Source organism: Strongylocentrotus purpuratus, unplaced genomic scaffold (assembly GCF_000002235.5).
Source record: "Strongylocentrotus purpuratus isolate Spur 01 unplaced genomic scaffold, Spur_5.0 spur5_scaffold_7, whole genome shotgun sequence".
Lineage (NCBI taxonomy): Eukaryota > Metazoa > Echinodermata > Echinoidea > Camarodonta > Strongylocentrotidae > Strongylocentrotus > Strongylocentrotus purpuratus.
Genome location: NW_022145613.1, coordinates 11273727 through 11299526, shown reverse-complemented (window position 1 = coordinate 11299526; position 25800 = coordinate 11273727). Strand labels below are relative to the sequence as shown.

Here is a 25800-nt window from a genome sequence, read left to right as displayed (position 1 = left end):
TCGGTCTTACCATGGTCGTGTACGGGCCTTCTGAAAATTTATTTGACCGTTCATGGGACCGACATTGTTGGTCTCGTAGGCTCTCGGCCTCGTGGATTGTCCGTCCATTTGGATGACCCGCTTTGTGTCAAACCTAGCTTGACTGAAGTGGAAGAATGTCCTCAATAACGTTAGTCGCCAAAAGTTACCGGCCACTGGACACTGTCCAGTATAACCCAAGGTGAATATCTCGAGAAATTGACAGGATGCGATTCATTGCACCCTCGTTTAATTAATTCGTGTTCCATTTCCATTAAAAAAGTCACAGGCCATTGAATTGTAATTAGACTTTGGGATTAAGGTCGGATTATTTATGTTTAGCATGCGTTTACTCTTGACCAATATTCATGTGGCTGACTGATACTTTACCTTTTTTTTTTTGCTGCATGGTCCAATTCTTAACCTCCGGTCATTTATTCTGGTATTCTTCACGCTTCATGCATTGCTCAAAGAATTCATATGATAAACATCCAAAAACTCTTTCTTCTATTATCTCATATTTACATCTCTTTTATTTCTTTGCCTCATCATCGCTTTAATCTTAAAATTACATCAATAAAAATGATAGCCTTTTTTGGTTTTGCTTGCTTTCTCTACCTACGACCTATCTCTATCTCTATCTCTTTTCCGCAGCTCCAATCTTTTTTTCCTCTATCTGCGTTGATGTGCACATGCTTCCTTTTTTTTTTTTTTAATCTATCTCTCAATTCGTCCCTCATCCTCTCTCTATCTCTCTCTTTCTCTCTATGGACCTCTTTTTCTCTTCCTATTTCAAGATATAGTGCTCTATTGTAACAATGCGCGAAGGTATTGCAATTGATTTGAAATAAGACGGTGAAAGCGTGCTTGCTGGCCGCAAAAAATTACCGAAAGCCACTTGCCGTTTATCAATTCATTTCCTCGACCACAACCCCTTTTATGTCTCACTCAATTGGCTTCAGCCAATTCAGAATGCTTAATGAAATTATTTTGGGGAACGGCATCTCTACCTTAAAGTTGTGTGTCCCTCCTAACTCCTTTGGATGAACTCTCCAGCACTTTCCAGGTCCACAACAGTATTCCGACGCTTCTCGAAGCTTGCCTCCAATCTGTGAAACAAGAAGAATGGGTACAGTATGAAGCATTGAAATGGAATACAGCAGCTCTATTTTACGCTTACACAGGAATGGCAATTCAAGCTCGATTATTTCTCACAAATATTCTTTCTTTTTAATGAAATGAATATAAAGTATTACAGGAGAGCGAAACCAAGGAATATTTCGTCAACGAACATGACCATGATGCTCACATGGCTCTACAGATATGGAATAGTGAAGGGAATGAAGGGAAACGTCTTGCAGTAGCTTCTAAAATATTTTCAATTCAATTCAATTCAAATCAATTCAATCATATCAATTCAATTCATATCTTGGTTTTAATCAAGATTGGAGTTCGGAAAGTATAGTAATCACGTTGGGATAATAACCAAGTCACATCAACGAGACCGACAACAGACCGACAACAGATCGACAACATACCGAACAAAAATATTTAAAAAACACGTTACCCTGAGTAGGCAAGGATCAGTTGGTTTGGCGATAATAATAAGAATATCAATAATTGTTATTAGCAAACCCCATCACCATCAATGCTGTAGTTTTCCAGAGGGCCCTGCAATTATTATGACCCCAGAAATAACCAGATATCCACCTGGGTGGAGAGTGCCAAATGTGGATAAATATCCACAGGACGTTACAGCCGGGATTGGGATTTGACACCTCAACCCCTTTGATTTAAAGTCAAGTGAATAAACCTACACCATGACATCTACACTGGTTGTTGGCTGTTGTGTAAGTTTAGAAATAACGTCGTTGGTGAAGCTAAATCTTTGATTGGCGGAAAGAGAACCCTCCAAAACTCTCCTTTATCACGTAAACATGGGCGAGGATAATCAGCTTCGTGTCAAGACCTACCCTGGCACTGATCCCTGGAAACCCGATACTAACAATCACTGGCATTCCTTTACAATTCCAGTCACAATTGTCGGTATTTTATCTCTTTCTTTGCGCCAAGGATTTATTTGTGATAGACGTATCCGGGTCAGAGCATCCAAGAGACACAAATTTCCGAAAACGTCTCGAATTTTTCCTCGGGAATTTAAGGTTCTGATAAGTAAGATTACGCTGGGATCCGCTGTTCCTACCTTGTATCCATTCATTTCTTGACAGGATCGCAAACGGCGGCTTTTTTTGAGAATAAATCCTTGTTATTCAATTAAGTTAAATTCAGTTCAAGGTTTATCAAAAACATGAGTCGCAGCCCAATGGCTGAATTGGTCATGTGTACAATTAAAAGACTCATTACATATTTCAAACATAAAATACAGTTACAATAGATGCGTAAACGTCAGTATCTTAGTTTCATACATGAATTTTACTTCAAAACATGGAATGCCAGTGCAATATTACCATTGAAAACGAAGAAATGTACCTTTTGAAGTTATTAGAGTCTGAAAGTATCTTATCTTATCTACTAAAACGGTAGATACTAAAGATTTGACAGGGCTCTTCAGGAACTGACGTAATGGGATATATGAACTGCAATTTCACCCAAACATGATATTCATAAGTAAAGATATGCGATTGAGAAGTAATCAAATAGCAATTCAACATTTTCACGCATTTTCACGCATCTTCCAAACCATGTGGGAGCATCATCAACATTACGAGGTGTCCGAAACACGCAATCGTCACCAAAGATTGCATTCCAATTTGGACGATACTCAGCAAAGTGGCAGGCCCGTGTGACAAAGGCTTATGGGGAAACCAAACTTGATAGCACGTTGCTCTGAACGAAGGCAGAAATATCAGATAGCTGGATTTGCCGAATTTTAAAAGAATTCTGATTAAAACTGATTACGATGATGACGATTAGTACTATAATTACCATTATTAGCATTATCTTTTTCATTATTGTTGTACTATTATTACCGCTATCATCATGACTTATTATTGAGTGATCAGAACACATACGTACATTTCAATAAAAGGCACATCAGAACTTTCACTTTGAGGTAAAATCAGACAACTGTCTTTGCTCCAACAAACAATATATCTACAAAAGTGTTTCTCATTCTCATCAGGACACATAGAATCATCACATACATAACATTTCTTGAGTATAGCCTCAATGCAAATAAATACTTGAGAGAAACTGATATATCATATGTAACAAGTATAGATTCACACATATTGTAATGTTTTGAACTTAACTTTCACAATTTTCTAGTTACTTTTCCCATTTCTTTCAACCTTTCACCAAACCGTTGAAAACAAATTGAATTTGAGACTGGGAATTGCACGGATTGTAGGTATTATAACTTTCAGACTTTTATTTATTCATTTTCTTTCAATCTTTCAACAACCTGTTTCATTGTTAGAATTCGGATTCACACTGTTTGTAGGGATTACATTGTTCATAGTTTTCTAGTTAATTGGCCAAAAGCTTATTTTCACCACACTGTCTCTAAGACTTGTTTAGCTTTCATTCATTTCATCTTGTTAGAGAGGGTTTAAGGTTAGGGCTACGATAAGGTTTAGTGTTTGGTCTGGGGTTGAAGTTTTGAATTGTATTAGCGAAGGATATTGACCGCGGATCAAATGTCGCTGAATCATAATGTCATACAATCTCGTACAAATGGTCGGCATTATTTTATCAGCCGTAGAGGCGTGTTTCTATACTATAGACACAACATAAGGTCCCATGTGCATCGGGCAGGGTTAGGGTTAGGGTTACATTTGTGGCTATAATTATTTAGAAACATGCTCCTAAAACAAATTGAACAATGCCTATCCATACAAATGTAAGGATTTTAACTTTCTGTTTTTATGATTTAACTTGCTTTCGTACTTTTCATGTTAACTTGTTATAAAGGTTATATGAACTTTAGGGCTACCCAACTATGTATTATGATATACTGATAAACATGATGACGACCCTCTCGGGGATTTGCGAAAGCAGAAAGTGGCTTTGATCAGCGGTGAGGAAGATGAATCAGAAGGGGTGTCAGAGGAGTTAGAAAAAGGCTATACAAGACAGATACTGACAGAGGGATAGGAAATGCAAAAATGCCACGAAGACTTAATAGCAATTTCAGCTATCAAATTAACCTAAAGGCTCGATGAGCAAACCGTTTATCACCTCGGCTTCCCGTAAGAGAGCTGAAAGTGCTATGTATTATCAATGGCAGTAATGGCCTTTTAGCTGGAAGCCGGAGAGGAATATCAGAAGATATAAAGGTGACGGGATAAAGCAAAAGTTATGAGCTTGGATAATGGTTAAGATGATTATAGCCCTATAAGTAAGTGTCGGAGGGGTCATTGAAGGGACTTTGAGGTGAGGAAAAGGTTAACGGAACAGATCAAATGGTGGATACAGGTTTGGGAACCCTAACTCCATACGCTAAAGAGAGAGAGAGAGAGAATTAAAGGTTTTTAAAAATAACTATAAATAGTAAAGAACCCCGGAAGAAAAGTGTGTATTCGAAGAGCAATATAGAGGAGAGGGAGGGGCGAGAGGGGGTGGTGGGTTGAGGGGGTAATAATATGATTATATAGTAATAATAAAACGTCTTGTGGACCAATGGTCATCAAGATTAATACTGTTTTCCCTGACGACCTGCGTTTATTATTGCTCCCGAGTTTAGCCGAGCTACCCTGAGAAGGCGCCCAAGCATTCACGGAATGTCTTTCTCCCCGGTACCCATTGAATAAACCTGGATGGAGAGTGGCAAGTTTAGATTAATAACTTGACAAAGAATATTAGTGCCGCAGCAGAACTGCAAACCATGTGAGTCGCAGTCCATCGACTTATCCACTAGACACGAAACCCCTACTGTAGGGTGCAGAAGGTGTACATTTCCGAATTGTCTAGTCTGATTAACATGTCTCCTGTGTAGAGCCCATTCTAACAAATATGAAATGTAATAATAATAGAAAACAGTTCCGAATGGAAATAGTACGAGAGGGGAAAGGAAATTAGAAAGTATAATGAGCCAGCTTTGCAATACAACCCGCTCCTCTTCCTCTCGACGCCCTTAGAATGACATAGCTTTGATATTCATGAAACATTATCTGATAAATCTTACAGCTTGGGGCATTGTTGAAGTACCTATATCAACTCCTTCAGATAAGCATCAGCCTCAAGTGGATAACATCATGTTCTTCGATAATGTACATGTGCGTCTCAGAACTAAAAGAAGAGTGTTGATTCTGTTCGGAGGCATTGCTTTGCATTAAAGGTAAAGACCAGTATTGGAAATGCCCAAATTTAAAAAAAAATGAAATGGAAGCTCTTATTACCAATCATGTGAAAGTGTATGTTTCGACTACTGTAATACATGATAAAAATTTTGCCGGGAAACCGCCTGCTAATTGATATATTTGGTAAATTAGTTTATCTATTGGTGTGTGAGAGATACACGCACGTGTCGCGCACGTGTGCGTTGTCCCATATACATCTTTCTGTGTACAGTGCTTGTAACTTTACGAAGACTGGGCCAAATTTCTTATCATTTTGATGATTCCAGAACCTTGCAGTACAAACCAATACTTATATGCTAGATGATAAACCTTTTCTGATCGATTCCACGTTTCTTTCACAATGCAATCGCATGACCATAACTGATCTTTATCTTTAAATGTTACAGCTGGTACTGTGTTATAGAGAACTGTCAACAAGCCCTACGATGTATGATTATGTTATAAAAAAATGTAACATCTCTGACATTGAAATAAGACAAAAGAAATCATCATGACCATGACATTTTCATGAATGGTACCCCTTGTCGCCAATATTGGAACGGAGTCCATGACCCTATTGAATTTCCTAAAAAATTGTGTTCGGATGACGTATTATTTCATTGTAATGTCTATCATTTCAAAAGGTGATGGGCAAGACATTGCGTTAATTACGTTAATTGCGTTAATTGCGTTAATAGCATTAATTTCGTTAATCGCATTAATTGCGTTAATTTTTCAAAGTCTATGCGACCGTGTTTTCATGTAAATTTGGTGAGGACTACAGGAATTTCTTGACTTCTCCCACGGTTGCACATTGACATTTCACCGTCCCATTCTGTATAGTTCGTAAAGTTGAAATACAATTCAATCATTCATGATTTGTTGTGGAATAACGCATCAAATTTTCATGGAACGTAAATTCTCACGTCGACGATCCTCAAAGTCAAAAGCACAATAAGCGATCGTATAATATTATTTACTCCAAAACAGACACATCCGTGACAACCCACCTTTTGATTGTGGTCAACCAGACCGAAACATCATGTACATTATTAATGACTGCCCGTTAACTAGATGATCAGGAATATAACTCTAGTGACAGATGATGCCGTTGTACCTCAGTCACACAGATGAGACCAACAAAAGACCGAGCAGAATGTGACATTACTACAGGGCCTATCTCACTGAGCAGCGAATGCTTGCGAACGTTGTGAATTTGGATTCGCCAACTTTTCTGACGAATGTTGGCGAAAATCAGCGACATTAAGTGACGTTTAGCGACAATTAGCAACATTTGAGCGAATGTCTCCAAAAGTGTTTGCGAAAGGCAGTTGGCGACTATTAGCGACTGTAAACAAATGTTAGCGACAACTTTTGCGAAGATTAGCAACTATTTGCCAATCCTTTGCCACTATTTGTGAACGTTTGAGACCTTTTGCTAACTACTGGTACTCAATGGGTCGATTTTATAAAGGAACCATATAGTAACGTGGTCGCTAGCTTTGGCGAAACACAGAGAACTGACGAAAACAAAGAGAAAAACGTTTAACAACCGTTTGCAAAGGCTTACGACTGTTTTGCAAACGCCTGCAACTAATTGCGGATAAATAAATTCGCAAAGAAATTTTGAACATGTTCAAAATTTCTTTGCGACAAGAAAAACTGTTTACAACAAAGAAAACTGTTTGCGATCTTTCTTGCAACCTTTTACAACATTTTACAAACTCTGGCGAAACCCCAAATTCGCTACGTTCGCAAGCATTCGCCGCTCAGTGAGATAGGCCCTTACCCGAATGATCACGATACTGTCTGTTTGGAGTCGGGTTTATGGTGTGACTGCGGTATCATTTGCTTCTCAGAACCTGATATGTCAGTAACGACAGAGGGAACAACCTCAGAGGACAAAGGGTTTTATCAGTAGCACGATTTTTTTTCTTCATTTCCCTTTATCAGTACCATGATTATTTCAATGTAAAGGGGGTATCTCACTGAGCTGCGAATGCTTACGAACAGGCGCGGATCCAGGATTTCTTAGGGGAGGGGGCCCAACTTTTTTTTTTTTTTGCCCCCGAAAATTTGAAAATCGCGCCGGCCGAAAAGTCGCTCAGTGGGGGGGGGGGGGGGGGTAGTGAGCACATTTTTTTTTTTTTTTACCCTCAATTTTTTTTTTTTTTTTTTTTTTTTTTTTGCTCCCGAAAATTTGAAAAATGCGCCGGCCAAAAATTCGCTCAGTGGGGGGGGGGGGGGGGGGGGGGGGGGGGGGGGGGGGGGGGTAGTGATCGCAATTTTTTTTTTTTGATCCTCAAAAAAATTTCAATTTGCACCCCCCCTTGAGCGCCAGGGGGGGGGCCCAACCCCCAAAAAAGGTAAAAATCACGGGATTTTACATGATTTTTTTCTCAAGGGGGGGGGCCGGGCCCCCGGGCCCCCCCCTGGATCCGCCACTGCTTACGAACGTTGCGAATTTTGGATTCGCCAACTTTTCAGACGAATGTTGGCGAAATCAAGGTTCGCCTCAGCGACATTTAGCGACTTTTAGCGATGTTTGGCGACAACTATCAACATTTGAGCGAATGTTTGCGGAAGTGGTTGCGTTGGCGACTTTAGCGACTGTAAGCAAAATGATAGCGACAGTTTTTACAAGAAAAACCGTTTGCGACAATGAAAACTGTTTGCGAACTTTCTTGCAACCTTTAACGAACCAAAATCGCTTAAAGAATGCATTTTTGAATGTGTTTCTGAAAGGGATATTCCGAAATATTGTAATTTCCGTTGAAAACATTATCGACTTCATTTGATGCAGTTGAGATTAAAAGTAAAGCCATATTCCAAAAAAGCGGAAAAGTATTAACTCATGGTGATACAGATATTGAAAAGACAAAGAAAACGGTATACCCTGAGTATTTAGGCACGGATGAAGACAATAAAGGACAGAGAAATATATGGTAAAAAACATAAAGAAAATACGCACACAGAGAGAGTCAGAGTCAGAGAGAGAGAGAGTGTGTGTATGTGTGATCGTTTTTTGTGTGTTGGGGAGAAAGTAAGAGAGAAGGAAGTTAAGAAGGGAACAATAAACATCGGGGTAGGATGTCAAGTTTAAACACTTGATGGGGGTATGTTCCCGCTATGTCCAAACAAATTAATCTTTCCCAACCTTCATTTCCCGTAATCCCTACAAGCCAAGACAATTCATTATCACCTCCTGCAAAGCTATCAAACAGCGTCATTGGACACCCCAATTAAAATGTCACCACCCGTCAGATAAGACAATCTGGATAGAGTTACCCGGTCCGAGTTGGATGCCGCATCACAGATTAGTTTCAAGTGTCTGCGGGTGAATGTGGCGACGAATGTTTCTAAACTGGCAAAGCAAGACGAATTCTACCATCACGGTTTAACTGCATCAATTCAAAACAACTACGTTAGTAAATAAATATACGGTACGCTGTCGCCCATAAAATTGGATTACATTTTCGTTTACCTCTTTCCATGAAGTGATCGTGAGAGTATGATTTATTTTTGATAGATTGAATGTATATCATCTCAGAACGTTATTGATTAAACTAAAACACTCTAAAGACAAGTGGAGATTTATCAGTATCGTCCTAAGAAGATACATGTACAATCTATCAAGAATAAACCAATTTGTCACTTCAATAAAAGAGGTCAGACAAACTTTTAAAAAAGAGGAATAAGTCCACAATTGCTCGGGAAACATTAATGCGCCCCTCCTTCTTTGCGACGCCACAAGCTACAGCAATTCATATGCGACCATTCCACCCTTTCCCTGCAAAGTAACAACGCCTGGTAATTTAGCGTCATGTTGACACGACATTTTGTAATAAACCCCCGCTTATATGAGGTGATGCTTTTCTTTATTTTGTTAGGCACAATTACGTTTAGACTGGTGCCTAGACATTTAGTTTAGATTTACCACGTAGTTGTTATTGCACTGCTCTGGCATTCTTTTAGTATAATATCCGTAATGGTTGAATAGAAATACAGTCACAAATATTTTATGCTCGCATTCGTAGGATCCACTCGCAGCCTCAAAGTTTCAAGCAAGCCCTAATTTTGTTTTTTCTAATCTCAGCATGGATGCTGGTTACTTAATTTCTTTTAATAAATGTGATTATGACTGTTTCAATATTTGAACGAAATCCTAAACCTACAACTTCATTCAGCTATTAGGCAGGACAGTCAAGCAATCTCGAGTATTATTATCAAGTTTGAGATGTTTTCACTTGAGTATAATCAGCATTCCAAGTATGAATATTGGTATATCGCTGTCACGACAGCGGGAAGGGGTTGAGCAGTATGTGACGCCCCAAATATCTGTCAGCTATACCGATTTTTGTTTTGTTCTCTTGTCCGGAATCCCGTGAAAGGAAATGCCCTCTTTCTGGGGTTCAAGACTATTACACCAGGGTCAAGAGTGGTGTACTCTCTAACCACTCGATCAGCAAATGTGCGAGAAAAACAAGTGAAAACTCAGAATCCACAGGTACAGGTTACAAGTGCCTCCATTCCATGTGTCTAGCACAACTGGCCACACCTAATATACAAGTAGATTTGTGAAAAGGTTTATCCTGGAAAATCGAAATAATTAGACCAACCTTCTAGGAAAAGCGATCGAGTGAAGAAAAACAAGCGAGGGTGAAATTAGATACTCATATTGAGAAAGAGGGGAAGAGTCCGAGGCAGTGATACGGATGACAAGGAAGAGAAAACTAATACAAATAGAGAAAGAAAGAGAGAGAGGATAAAGGAAAGAAATAAAGAGAAAGCGAAAAGGGGTATAGAGGGAGATAGAGAAAGAGACAGTAGTAGTAGACACAAAGAGAGAGAGAGAGAGAGAGAGAGAAAGAGCGGAAATAGAGAGAGAGAGAGAGAGAAAAAGAGAGATGTAGGAGAAGAGAGGAGAGTGCTTGAAGTTTAATCAAGCTTGAGATCCCAAAGCTCTCTAATTTAGGATCACCTACAGACGTCACATTGCATACCTATACACGTCACATATAATGCTCTTCGGGTTATTTTCCTTCTCAATTTTGGCTAAGATATCTGAGCCGACTTGATACCGGAAGTGCACTTCATGACAGGTGACCTACAAATACACCACAGTATAGAATGGATTTTTCCAGGATGATTGTGAAACACGATCGCCACAACTTTCGCGAAATTAACTCAGGAGCATTTTCAAAACCCTATTTGTACAGTCAAACCTGATTTGACAACCACCTGTCTATAACGACCATATTTTGGTATTCCTTGAAAATCCGCTTCTTATTGAAACGTTTACTAAAGGAATATGTACTTAAAGACCACCTGCCAATAAGACCTTGAGCGGTCTTTATACACAGGTTTAACTGTATATACCCTAGAAATCGTTTTCAGTTTACGTAATGCGTCATTGAAATGTTTGCATATTTCAAATAGTGATGGACTTAAAGTGCTTAAGGTTGTTTTGTCGAAAGCCTTTGCGATCGTGCCGACAAAGCATGTTAGCGAAACCAATTTTGACGCCCATATATCGGGGGAGTTTTCTGTTCACTTGGAAAACGTCAGCCTAAATTATGTTCCTTTGTCGTGAACCATGTCATAAACGTACAAAACTGGATCTTTAATTCGAGTCAGAAAAAACAAACACGGTTATACGCAGTGAAAACAAAATGAGTTTAAGATGGAGTAAGAAATTCGGCAAAACACACGTTTTCAAAGCGTTCACAAAATGTCCTAGGGTCGTTGCTCAGTGTATGTAGAACATTTATTTACGTCCCAAATATGATGTGTCCCCTTTGATAATGATGTTACCCATGCATGTCACTACAAACCTTAGTTTTGTGTGAGCTCAATTTAACGCGTTGCATTAAACAAACACATTTTCTCTACTTTCAATGCAATATTTGTGAGATATTGACGCTGCTGTAGGGACTTTTGATGGTTATTGCATGTAAACAGTTGAAATTCGTCGCTTCGGAAGGACACCGCACTCTCTTTGAAGTCGTCCTGTCAGTCGTTTAGTACTTACACATTATAAATATTATGAATCTAAGTACCATAAATTCTGTGCTAATTGTGTATCAATTCTGCCCCCAAAAGCACAAATCCAATTATCTTGAGTGTGTTTGCTGTATGGTCCACTACCCTCATGCAGTATATAGCCTAACTCGCAAGATAAAACACATTTCCAATTCCGAAATGAAATTAAAGAGCAATCCAACCTTTGTAATAAGTCCATTTGTATTAAAGAAGAAAAAAAAAGAGAAATAGAACGGCGAGAGTTAACGGCGATAAATCAGGAAAAAAAATAAGATCGCTAAATCTATGAGAATCTCAAATCAGCTATTTTGTATAATGGATCGTCATGAAAACACGGACAAGTCTTCCAATTGCCTTGTACAAAAATATCATCTATATCATAGTATTCTACATCCTCTAAATAATTTTCTTTTTAAAGACTCCACGAGTCATACATTTATAAAAGCAAAATGGCATATTGACAAATTTTTGTGTTGGAACAAATGGTAATTTTCCGGCAATCCCTCTCAAAGATATTACCAATTCAGCCCATTTGAAGTGCCTATGTGAACAGAGATTGCACCTTTTGAAATTTCGATTTTGTTGAAACTTTCACCAGACTGATTCTTTGCTTTGCTTTCTTTTAAGTAGTGTGCTATCAAGGTCGGATTTCCTTTAACCTCTCCTGAAACCTGGTTAATAAAAGGGGCGGTATTTCGATGATGAAAGTAGTTCAGTTAGAGCAAATCGACCTCCTCCCATTAGTCTGCCCATTTAATACAGCAACCACAACAAGACCACCATCCAGAACCGTTTCAAGTCATGCTCCACAAAGATCGTCCATAATTGAACCCTGCTGTGTAGATTTTTCGAGATGTAATAAAAACCACTTCCATATGCACATATAAAAACCGTATACATCTCTATTGATTTGCTGTCTATATCTTCAATTTTGGAACAGGATAAAAGCTATTTCAATTCCTTGTATTGGAACATAATTTATTATGCAGATTTTATGATGTAAATCTGAAGCTAGGAATATCCGGCCATAAACAAGCGGATAGATTTATGCAGATCGAAAATTATCCTCGTTATATAATATATTGCGAAAAACAGTACATACAAAATTTGTAAAGTCATTCTTCAATGAAACAAACTTGGCCGTGGAAAGAAATGCGTATTTGTATAACGGTTAATACAAAAACTCTCAAAACGGTTAAACTATTGGCACAGCAGGATTCAAGCCCCCCCCCCCCCATGCCAGTGCCTTCCCAATGCTACCATTAAGAGGTACTGGCGTCATGGAGGGTAGGGGGGGGGGCTATTGATCTTCCTAGATTGATGGCATGCGAATTGATTAGGGGAGGGGGCGGGAGTTGGTCTCTTATAATGTTCATTCCTTGTCATTTTCCTTCTCCCTGTCCTTTACCCCTGTTTCTATTTTTCTATACTCGATTGAGTGCATTCAATTTGAGGTAGGCTACCCCCCCCCCCCCCCCGTAGCTACACCACTGACAAACGGTCTATGTAACCTACGTATAGAGACAAGACACACATAGAGGGGAGGGTAAGTGAGAGAGAGAGAGAGTATGCGTGTGCGTGTATGTGTGTGCGCGCGTGCGTGTGTACCCGCATTAACACAGCACAGAGGTACATTTCCGAGAGAGTCACTAAACTCACTGGTGTGAGCACACCGCGAACTCTACCACAGGTCATTGCAAACACCCAATCGATGTTGAACCAGGTGACGCGGATCTTGCTGATCTTGTTTTGTCATTATTACCTCAGTCACACTGCTAAACCTACTCCGAAACTCACAGCTAATTGACGGGCCCTTCGCCATTAGGTGTCATGTAATTCGATAGTCCGCCTATCGTCAGTCTGGTGTCGGTGTGACTGTGATATAAATATTAAGAGCTAGTTGAATATGAACTCCGCATATATCTCACATTGGAACGACATGTTACTTGTTTTTGATGAACTCTGCCTTACAGACATTGTCAGTGTAACCTCCGGACTTTCCCCTATTTTTCATACCCAGATAAAATGAGGCGGGGCAGATTGTGATAAATTTTGTCCCTAAAGGTTTTGATATGTAAGGAATTCTATTCTTCCCCCGTGATCAGCGGTAGATATGAAGTAATCACATTCCTTCCAAATCAGATTGTTAGGGCAAGCTTGTCGTATGGTGCAAAGAAATGAAATATACTTCGTGCTTTGGAGGAAAATATGCACCTTTAGACTCTAGAGACACAGAACCTGCATTTTCTTTAAAAGATACTGAACCGAAATTTAGAATCAAATACAACCGGGTCTCACCTCTCTCTCTCTCTATTTTTCTTTCTCCCACTCTCTTTCTCCATCCTTCTCTCACTCTCTCAGAGATCCTTTTATGATGTATCGATATCGCACCCGCTCCAATAATGGTGTATGCTTTGTCTCATGTTTGTCTTTATTTTCTCAATTATCTTTCCCTGTTGCAGCTCTCACTCAAATACTTTTCTTCCTATTTCGCACTCATCTTTCTCTTTTTTTTTTTTTTTTTTTTTTTTATCCAAGTCGATTTCCATCTCTCAGTCACCAAGCTTCATTCCCACTCTCTACCCATTATCTCCCTCTTGTTCTCTATATATTTTTCTTTCGAGACACATCGCAGACGTCAATCTATTTTTTCTTTCAAGCACCACAACAAAATCGCTGTTATCACATTAAACTTGTTCTCCATCAACCTTTCTCTCTCATATATTTCTCTCCCAATACCTACCCTTCCCCCAAATTTGGCTCGTTCTCCCAGTCTCCCCTTTCTCACCTCTTTGTATTTATGCTCTCTCTTTGCTATTCGTTCTATCATTCAGTCACTCCGGGCTCTGTTCTTCAACTTCTATTCCTCCATCCATCTCAACCCGTGTATCCTATGATTATCAGTGCATCTCTTCCCCCTCCTTCTCTCTCTCTCTCTCTCGATCTCTTCCTCGCAATTTCTCTCTCACGCCCCAATCATTCTCAACCTGTCTCTCCTATAACTATCAGTGCATCTCTCCTCCCCCCCTCTCTCTCATCGATTCTCTACCTCTAATTCTCTTTCTCACGCCCCAATCATTCTATCCGCCACACCTTGACTATTAAGTTACGGATGATGAACGTGCTTTGAGGGTGCCGCTATACAATATTATGTAAAACTGAAAGAATTCATCCATGAGGCGTCTACAAATATTATTCACACCCAAAGCACTTCTTTCATTGAGGCTGGAAATGTGAATCTAATTAGTTTACTCATTACGCTTCATTTGATCCATTATTTCTAATAAATTCGTGATGTTGAGGTAGATAAGATACCAGAAAAAGAAATTCGTCGCTCATTCTAACACTAAAAGGTAATTAATATTCGGTAATGTCCGCATACTCATTATTATTATATACTTCAACAACAATAATGTGCTGTTAAACTACGTTTATTCGTAGACAAGCAAACCACACAGGTTCATAACTTAATGGGTGATCTAAAGAAGTGCCTTAAGATATTACAGTATATTTGACTCTAATAGGAAGGTTATATGTGAAGGCAGACGACGATAAAGAGTTTGATATATTTAGTTTCAATTCTATCATTTAGTTTGGATTTAGTATTGTTATTTTGAATTTTTCAGTATATATGATAGTTTATGTTTGATCTATTTTTTCTTATTTTGTATAACTTGTTAACCATGCCTATAATGTTCTAATTTGTTTTTATTTATATGCTAATGTGTTGTAGTCTTTTGTTACTTTTTTGTTTGTATTATATTTTTTTTTTCAGTCCAATGACTCTCAAAACAGCTGTTCAAGCTGAGGTGAGATTACAAAAAAACAACAAAAAACTGAGGCGAGTTAGCTTGATTAAAAAAAAATGAAAAGCAATAAAATGAAATTCTACAGCGTAGACACCATTTTACGTTCTCCTTCGTGTTTCCTTCTCTCACTCTCCTTCTCTTTCTCTTCTTCTTTCTCGCTCTCTTTCTCTCTCTCTCTCTCTCTGCCGCTTTTATTGAAGTGATCTCCATTATAAAATGATCTTTATTTTTGTCATTGTCTGACTGTATAGTATGTAATCACAATTCCATACATTATTATGATATCCTTGGGAGTTTCCTTCAATTTGGGGACAAGCATTATCTCATACACAAAATTATTCCCTTCTTCGTCGTTTTGTTTAATGACATGTTATCACACTACCCTCAGGTAGTTTATCTGTCTCTCAGCCTCTCTCTCCCTCCCCTTGATAATATCTTTCTATCTCCCCTTTCAACAATATAAAAATGAAAAGCGAATATAGCATGGTTAAGTAGACGGATTGCAATATGCATGCGTTCATTTCTATTGCATTAGAGAATGATTATGAAGGGATAGAAATTAAACCTCTGCAAGTGCATTATCGCCCACGTACAGATACCTGTGAGATTTCAAATTTTATCTCGAGGTAATATGTTTCCACGTTCGTCTACAAAACCTTTTGCTTTTTAGGGATACTCAACGGCAAAGCAATCAATTTATCATGCTATTTTCAAGTTTTAATCAACTTTGCTGTGACACATAAACATTGGCTGTGTCCCTGTTTGTAGATTATACCTCGGTTTCAGGTACTGTGCGAACGTGTTGAGATTACTTATTTTAGAAAAAAAACAAGACATTTATTGAGATTATAAAAGAGTTGGACTGCAGAACACTAATGCAGGTTCTCACATGAAACGTGAAAACTCATTGATAAGGATTTCTTTGTAAAATTTGTTTTGTTTTTTATATTGTGTTGTTCCACGATTTTTTTGTATTTGTTTTGTTTGTTTGCTTTTGAGGGGGTGGTCCACACTGCAGCTTTTCTGCATAGGCTACAAGACTCTACCCTTACCACAAAACAACAAACCTTGTACAAAACGTGCATGATTTATATGTTAAATTGACATAATCTTTCTTGATATCAAGAATAACGATTCCTAAAGACCCCAGCCTTCAGACTTTTGTTGTCGTTTTGTTTCGATGTGATAGAAGGTTTTTTTTCCAGGGTATCTGGAGCAATCAGAAGTAGTATGACGTCAGCGTCTGGGCATTGTTTCACGAAACCGTCGCAAGTACAAATTCATCGACATACCAGTCAAGGGGATGTCGCCGAACAATTAATTGCCATGGTTCTGTGACACCCTACCCGACAGAAAAAGTAATCAAATCTTCTATAAAACTAAAACAAAACTACAACAAAACCACACCATGATGTGATCTTTCGTGAATTTGTAGTAGCTTGTTAGAGTAAACAGCTCCTATTCGTCGGCTTACAAAACAAAATTTCCCACAAAATGTAGGATGTTTTCGTTAGGGATTGAAAACATATAATTATACAGTTTCCGTTTCATGCCACTACTTCTGTAATAAAATGAGAGTAACTGCTGATGAGGTTTCGTGGCAATAGATATGTCTACCAGAAACGCCCATAGCTATGAGAATGTGGTCATAGACATGATGATTTGTCGACAGAACGACAGTAGCCGCAAGCTTAGATATTTAATTTTCATGAGAATGTAGTTTCCGTCAGAAGATTACCTTTAAGTCATATGGGTTGTGGTGTATGTCACGTTTTTATTTAAGTGCCATTTATTGTAAATTAACTCTGACACACACAATAAACTTGCTACATGAACATGGGTTTAGTAAATGCCCTAAATTGAAAAGTAAACTCATAGCTATTGTGCTACTGCTTTAAAACATTGCTTACATAACATTACAAAAGCTGGGGAAAATTTCCAACATTTCAGTACATAGTTGTTATCAAAAGGCGTACTTGCCCTTTTTAATCATTATGGACCCGATATGTATCGGAATCTATTGACCTCATTATGGCATGCATTATTAACTGATACATTTCACAAAAGAGACCATCGATATACTATAACGCCTCTGTCAACGAATTGTGAAGTGTCGAGAAAAAAAAACTAATGACTCGTTCAGCAGCATTGATAGGAAGTGGTAAACCGCAGCGGTTTTTTTTTTACAAACGTGTAAAATGAACGGCAACTGCGCGAAACAAAGGTCGTACTAGCGCGATAAGCTTATGTCATCAAACCACCGCAGTTTACCGCGTCGCGTCAGAACAAGGATAAATTAACCTAAAAATGCGATAATGACGACGGAAAAGAGTGTGTATGTGGTTAGGAATGTCTGCGTAACAAAAGAACGATTTTGCAGAACGATTAGCCTCTTTTCATTGCGGTCTAACTCTCTCTGGAACAACACATAACATGCTTTGTCATGCTTAGCTATGGATTTGTACCGATCATGTTGATTGTATTGTTATTTGCACATTATACTATTTAAATGCAAATTAATGAAATGTCTACACTACACTCCTGCGAAGAGATTCGAAAAAGACACTACGCCGGGATGTAACGTAGCTATAAACGAAATATTTTTGGAGCGTTAACACCCTTTCAGACATTTGTTTTGTTAATTAAACCCTATTCCCAACCCATCTCTGAAGAAATAAAGCACGATGCTATTGTTGCCGGTGCAACCGTGCAAGTGTCGGATTGTCGTGAAAGGTTGACTGATTTAGTTGAACTTATATCCCGGGCCAAGGATGATGATCTCATTTTCATCTAAGATATTTATAGACTTGAATCTCTTCCAAAAGGTGTGTCACTTCAAGATTTAAGAAAACACAATTACGGTACCATGTGACATCTCCTGGCGACGGTAATGGAAATGAAAAATTAGTGGTATTAGTATGATAATCCATCGGCTGAAAGATGAATACGGTTTGCCCTTTATCAACTCCTCTCCACCTCCTCTTTTTATTCAGCTCGAGATAATTATTCATAAGTTGTATATATCCCTTCATGATAGCAAATACTTTCAAAAGTATACCAAAGGCAATTTCAAAAGCAAAAATATAGCAGTTAACACAGCATTGCAGAATACACTTTGAATTATTACAAAAACGTATTGCATAATCTGAACATGATTCTATAGACAATAAAACAGGGTATTGAAATTATTCTTGAATTTGTCAAAGTCTTTCGGATCACGTTTTATCCATTTTATATGCATATCATACATGATATATTTACATTTCGAAAGCAATGATTTGTGAGTGAAAACAAAATGGTTTCTTCTTTTTTCAGTTGACTTCCTTCATTCGCCAGATCCACTTCGCTTTACAAACCTAACACATCACGTTAACGTCGTATGATGTTGTTTAACAATTAATCTTCGCATTTTATGGGTTCATAAACAATAGTGCATTTTCAAACTTCATCAGAGCCCAATTGATACTAATATCGATTTCGATAAAGGTCCAGTTGGTTTGAAGTGTATTCAAATTACATCTGAAAAGGCAATAACGATCACAGTTACCCCCCCCCCCCACACACACACACACACATACCCTCTTGTGCCCCTCTATCTCTCACGCACACTCTCTCTCTCTCTTTCTATCTCTCTCTCATATATAATACACATACATGAGTGAAAACCTGACGCCAACTCCTTAGATGTGATGCGTTATATCTGGTCCTGTGAAAATCGTGTAGAAATACAAGGACTCTGTCCTCTAGGGAAAGTCACATTGCACTTTTATTCACCTTATCTCGCCATCACAATTTCCTCTCCAAGAGTTACGTAGTACAATGTCTTTTAAGAATAACAAGTATCAAGTGTCGCAGATTTTGGAGATGTCCGTATGGAGTGTAGCCAACAACAAAAAAAATCTTTTTTTTTTAAATCAAATTGAATTCCCCGTACGAACTTCGATTCATGTCTGCTTATATTTTCGGCTTTGTATCGTGCTTTGCTTTTGTCTTTTCTTTGTTTTTGTTTATCGTGTCCATATCAAACATTTCTTAAATTTCTTCCCTGTACCTTTTTGTAAGTATCTCCCATTTTGCAGGTATCTTTCTGTTTTTTACTCTCAGTCTCCCCCTCATCAATCATTAGCCCTTCTTCAATCTACGCAAAACAAAATATATATTGTTAGTTATCTCTTTATTTCTCCAATCTCTTACTTCTATCTATATACCATATTTTTCAACCAATATTCGATCTAAGCTAAAATGTTAAATCCCGTCTATTGCAATGCATTTCTTTTGGAAAACCGTTTGTCTTCATTTTTTTTTTTTTTTTTTTTATAGTTTTGTCGTTAAATTTCCTTTAAATCTTACATGTATACTCGCCTCGTAGCGATGTATAATTCTAAGAACGCGGTTATGACATGAAGATTTTTTTTTTTAATAACATACACAAATCGTGCTTCTTAAATTCTCCAGAAAAAATGATTAAAAGCTAAATCAATATATGCACACAATATTTTGAGAGATACAAGGGCTGCCATGTTCGATCCAAAATCAAATTACATGCTCTCTATCCTTCTTGAAGAGTTCTTAAACCGTTGATGAATATCGATTCGTTTGCGGCTGCTAACTTATCCAAGTCACTGATTCGAAATAAAATCAATACATATATCAGATAATATTTTGCTGAATATAAGAGCTTTTATGTACGAGACCACTTGCAATGAAATGCAAACTAGTCCTTTCTTTCATTTTTTTTCTACAACTGAGATACACAGACATTTGATAAAATCGTCCTCTCAAAGAGTAAATTTCTCTCATTTCCGTGAATTGCTTGCTGCACGGATTGCTGATATTCCCACCTGGAATGAAAAGCTGGTTGATGAGGTCCAACTGACACCCTAACCCTGCTCTCTCGAGCAGCCATGGGGAACAGGGGAGTGGAATTACAGTTCCAGAGGCCTTCTTTAAAGTTATCATTAAGTTAACGATCCGGGTCACCCCGCGACACTTGGGGTACAGGGTGCGACTTCCGCATGTCAGTGACCACATTCATCTGAGACTTCAAGGTATTTCGATGTGACTTCTATTTTCAATGTTTCATCATTGCACGAATTTCTTCTATAACTATAATCACAGAGGTGAACTTACACGCAACTTTGAAAATATTCCACTGCCTTTGGCACAACGAATAGATCCTTTCGAATAACAATTGGTTTAGCTTCCAACGTTATCTAAAATATTGCAAATAAAATTGTTTACCGATTCCATAAATCAACATCATGTGTTGAGGGATATTCTAGATCAGGTCATTTAAAATACTGCCAGCGTTATTACTGGTAATACAGATAATGGTACTAAGAGGTTTTACAGCTTTACAGGCATTCAGTACCTAACGGGTTAACTCTTTATGTCGTACTTCGATGATTTCCCTCTGTCGGGTTTGACCCCAGGCTTCGAGATTAGTAAAACGTACAGCGTAGATCTTTTCTACAAACTGTACAAAAAGGTTCCATTGTAGCAAAATTTTTATACATGCACAATGCACCCATCTGTTAATTTGTGTTCATTGTGTGTGCCAATTGACCCACATGGCAGACCAGCGAATGTGATCATCGGCAAGCAAGGTAAACAAAGGGGTCGAGGAAAATATACGACAGATGAACACACAAAAATCTAATATGATTATGACTGGTGTCACTGATGATATTATAAAATGCTAAATAAACGAGCTAACGATACTGAATCAAATTATTACAGAAGGATCCAGGAAGGTCGAGCAAGCACCGAGAACTACTACTATTATGTTGATGGCATTAAAAAAATAAACAATAATTCCTCAACATTAAATCCATAAATTTAGAATATAAATGTTAACACAATTGAAGTGGAGAGATATTCACACTCGCACATTTAAACTATAGATGTGGGTATTACATTTTTGAAACTACCCCTTGCCATCCTGACAATAGAATATACAAAAACAATAGACCCATACCTTAAGGATTAATAATTTAAAAAAGAGGGTAAATCCATGATTTTCCTCATTATAATCTACAGATAGCAACCACATCTGAAGGAATATCAGGGTTAGATCTCTATAACCAGGAAAGAGAGAGAGAGAGAGAATGTGTCGTTTTCTCTCTCTTTCTCTCTTTACTCTCGGGCAAAAAGGGTTTGAAATAGGCCTAATATAATGCTAGTCTTCATAATATACCGCGAAGCCATAATCTATCTAGTCTAATTGGTATTTGTTTCACGTATATTTGATCTAGTTGGCATTGGAAAGTAAATGACCGGTATAATATTATTTAAATGGCTGTTTGTCTAGAGGAGACGGAAATTACTATTTAATTTGAAAAATACGAAAAGCGGTAATAATGGATTTTCACATACGATGAAACTATTTTGGTCATTATTTTTCTGTATGACGCAAAGGAACACGTAGAGATATGTAACGATTGATCATGTGCCTCAGGCTTCTATTATCTGCTTCTATCATGAAACATGACTACGGACGTGTGAGATAAATCAATCATTTAGAGTATGCAATCTGACATGCTTGAATTAAAATACAAAAAAATGCAGTAATATATCTGTAGCCTTTTCGATAGAACTAAAATTTTCCTTTTTCTTTCGAGAAACGGATCCTTCAGTTTCAAAATGAAACGCTTTAATGTCAATGCAATTTAATGCTGCTGTTACATCCAAATCCAGAACGAAATTCATCCTTTTCATCAATCAAGATGAACAAGAAATCCGGATGACATCTCATAAGTATAGTTTTTTAATATGAATCGCTCACAAAATCCATACATTAGTCATCTCTTCAAACAATTGAAATACATAAAAGAACCAAAACTTATCGCTTGCATACCTGTCAACCTGAGACAAGAGAAATTAGGAGTAAATTTTTCTGGATGGACTACGAGGTCGCGAACCACCGAAGGATTGGGGTAGTAGCCCGTAGATTGGGGGGGGGGGGGGGGTACACAGGACTTTAGGGTCTATTTTTTTTTCCATGTCGCTGTGTATATCTTCTATGAGCGCGAGCGCGGATGTCGGCGTGATCTGGTTATCAGTGCTGTGTTATGCTTTAGTCTTATACATACATACATATTGGTATTTATTGAGCGCCTTTACATGAACATGCTCAAGGCGCTTTACATTTCAAAATACAAACATAATAGTTATATACTCTCCAAGTGCATTACACTCTAAAAAAAAAAAAAAAAAATTAAATTAAAATGCATGCACTCGGAATTCGGAGTTGGTATGAAAAATGCGGAGGAACTCCGCCTAAATCGGGGTGGTTGGCAGGTATGCGCTTGTAAAGTCAAGACTAGTTACCTAGCTACAAATGCAAGACCAATTTCTGTGGTAAAGAATTTCAATAAAATAAAAGTTATAACCAGGTCAATTCTGTTTCGATAGAATGGAGTGCATACAAAGTTGAATACATGTCATTGTTGTTCATAGATAAATATAAAAAACATTGGTCATCTCTTCAATCAATCAAGTCGAAATTGCTCGTAACGTTCAGAATATAAGGTATTCGGTCGACGCAAATGCATAGGATAAAAGGTGTCCTTACAAAAATTAACAATGCACACTGCACAATTAGGCACAGTTCGCTGTAACAAAACAAGAGATTCGCTTCCTGGATGCAAATGTGCATTAATCCTATTTTGGATGAACTTGAGATGCATCAACAAATTTATAAGACGGGTTCTAGAATCTAAGCAATCCGATTGGTGAATTGACTTCACGTGGGCGTGCATTCATTTGTGGCACTGACTAAACTTCGTTCCCTGGTCGTGCACTAACACTCGCAACAGTGCATTATTTGTATATTGTCCTTTTTCAATATGAAGAGATCGCTTATCAATATCTGTTACGGGAGAAACTGGGGAAAAGATGAGATATCAATTTCTCAGAGCCTAACACGTAAAGGTACATTATAGAGAAGGGAAAAAAAGGTAAACACATCAATCATTCCAGATCCCGAGCAACGATTGTTTTGCTATTTGCATACTTCAAGTCACAACGAACATTGAGTGGCCACAGACACTCTCATGTCTTAAGTTCCATGATCTGATAATCATTACATGTCATCGTTATATTTATGACGTTTTGGAAATAACATTTACACGTAAATCTCCCCGATTGTTCTCTTAAGCCTTAGAAAGCATATTCGAAAATGAAAGTTTCCAGAAGCTATATGTATTTAGGCCTATACACATAAAATGAGCTTTCATTTATATATACATGTATATCTATGTAATGTATATATACGAATCAAAGTTCGAAGATATGCATTTAATGCCAACTTTGTAATTGAAAATCAAATTACAAATATTACATTTCTTCAAAGTGTAATCTCTATACTGTCGAACACATACTACCAATACGTATATGAATCAACATGTATATATATATATATATATATATACAGGCTGTAGAGTAATCGTGTACTTTTAAGAATGCTATCAGTTGCCTGATCATCACTTGCAAGGCGTGAAACTCGAAGTAGTAACCATGTTCCATTAGTCTGCCTTATTCCATATATTTTTGCTCTGCCTAGGCATTGAGCACTATACCGAAGGATAGCGCAAACCCAAGTATATATTTATATATACCCGAGTTGTAGAAGTAAACTCAGCATCACATTATATATATTATGGAAGCTCATTATATCATTCTGTTTGTACATCTTTTCCCTTAGAGAAATTACAGAAAGTGTTTTCTAAAGGAAAACATAATACAATCTACAGGGATCCCATCAGCTTTCTAAATGTCACCAGTAATGCCTCGATAAAACGGATAGAGCATAAACAACCTCTGAGCATTCCCACATCCAAACACATATATTCCCGGGACAGGGGTTGGTATTTTAGTAATGAAGGAGAATGAAGGAGCTCGAATGCCGTACAATCCCGCCCGGATCGATTAGTGAACACACCTGAGTATTGTGTAGGGACTGGATGATCATGTTATCACAACTTGCAAGAAAACAGAATGGGGCGAATCGCTCCAGAGAAAAAATAGGCAACTGTTGTCTTTTGTTATCGCTCGGTTCAGAGGGGAATTATTCGAAAAGTTGCACTCCATTATGGAATTGGATAGTTGCCATATTTGCAATCTGTAAATATTGGTAGCTCTGAATGACAGATTTTTTTTCTTTCTCGTTTGAGCAACGAAGGAATCTTCGGGCTGAAAATATTTTGGAATGATCTTGATCATTATGATAAGAGTCAAATCTTCCTATTCGCTACTTGCATAATTTCATGTCTAAGTAATAAATAAAATCATTTTATATGATGTGTAATTAAAAAGTCATACATTTCATTTTCTAAGAGCTAGGAAGATCAGAGTAGAGGAAATCAACGCTTGCACTATGCGGTTAACATACTTTCTACAAGGTTTTATATCGATGTATTTCTTTTTCAAATAATAAATACTTATACTTCGTGTACACCAAATATTCGTTGTAAGCATAGCGAACGTGTTAAGAATGACATGGTTTAGCGATGGAAAGCTGTATGATCTATGGATGTGAAACAAAGATAACTTTCATGATGTATGTGGTTTCTACGAGACAAAAACATATTTTACATTTTCTTGAGAAATCACTAGATTAGGTGGATATCGAATACAAACATTTGACAAATTTGAAAGAGAAGAATTTGAATCCTCTCCCTGATGGCACAATTCAATTACATGTAACAACTGGGAAATGTTTAGGAAAACAATTTTATATATATATATATATATATATACATATATCTATCTTTATATTACATCCATATAATTATTATACACACACATGAAGTATATGTATATACCATGATATTTCAAAAGGAGAAAATAACACCGCAAACTTACGTCTGTAAAATCAGGCGACACTGTCAAATGTAGGCTGGTATATCCAACGATCTCAACTTAAATGGGAGTAATCCTTATTTGTCTTTATCCATCAGGAAAAGCACATCTCCTGGAACTCGGAAATAGTTTCAGTAGTTTTTCCACAAGCTGTAGATATTCAACTCAGCGAGAAAATACAAGACGCGTGATAGCTCTTGACAATAAGGTGACAGTCCATGAACCTTTACGAATATCCATTTAATCACCAAAAGCAGTAAAAATGTCCAAGCATAAGACAATATAAAAAAACTGGATAGTCGGAATCAATAACCCGCGAAACAAATAAAAGAGGACACGTTTGTACTCATCAAGGGTTAAATCTGTAAATGACAATATATATCACGACTGCCGTTTCAAAAGCATATCCTCCGGTGACAGGGCGTCTGACAAGTTACATTTTGTTTCCTTCTTTTTTTACAACATCAACACGGCTCTCCGTAAAAAACAGATCGCTTCGATCTAAAAACGGATTAGATGTGCTATCGCATACGTTATAGAGCATAGACTGTGATCATCATTTATAATGCATCTGTCTAGAGATACTTAACATCTTTTTGATAATCTTTGATCCCGCAGATATGTGATATCTTGAGAAGTCGTCAAAAAGCTGGCATTTCGTCTACCGCTGACGATTAATCAAAATATGAGATGAAACATGAATAGCGAACTTCGACGCACACGCTTCTTCGGTAAGTATTCCAGGTATAATTGCACAGACGCGCGCTGCG

At 37.7% G+C, this 25800-nt stretch overlaps 1 long non-coding RNA gene across 1 annotated transcript; it reads right to left on the bottom strand.

Annotated features, from left to right (window-relative positions):
* Positions 1-409: 409 nt before the first annotated feature.
* LOC115920046 lies at positions 410-25800 on the bottom strand. The gene is made up of 2 exons (XR_004062140.1): positions 25034-25800; positions 410-1127 (listed from the first exon to the last, which is right to left on the bottom strand). It is a non-coding gene; the product is annotated as an uncharacterized LOC115920046 (long non-coding RNA).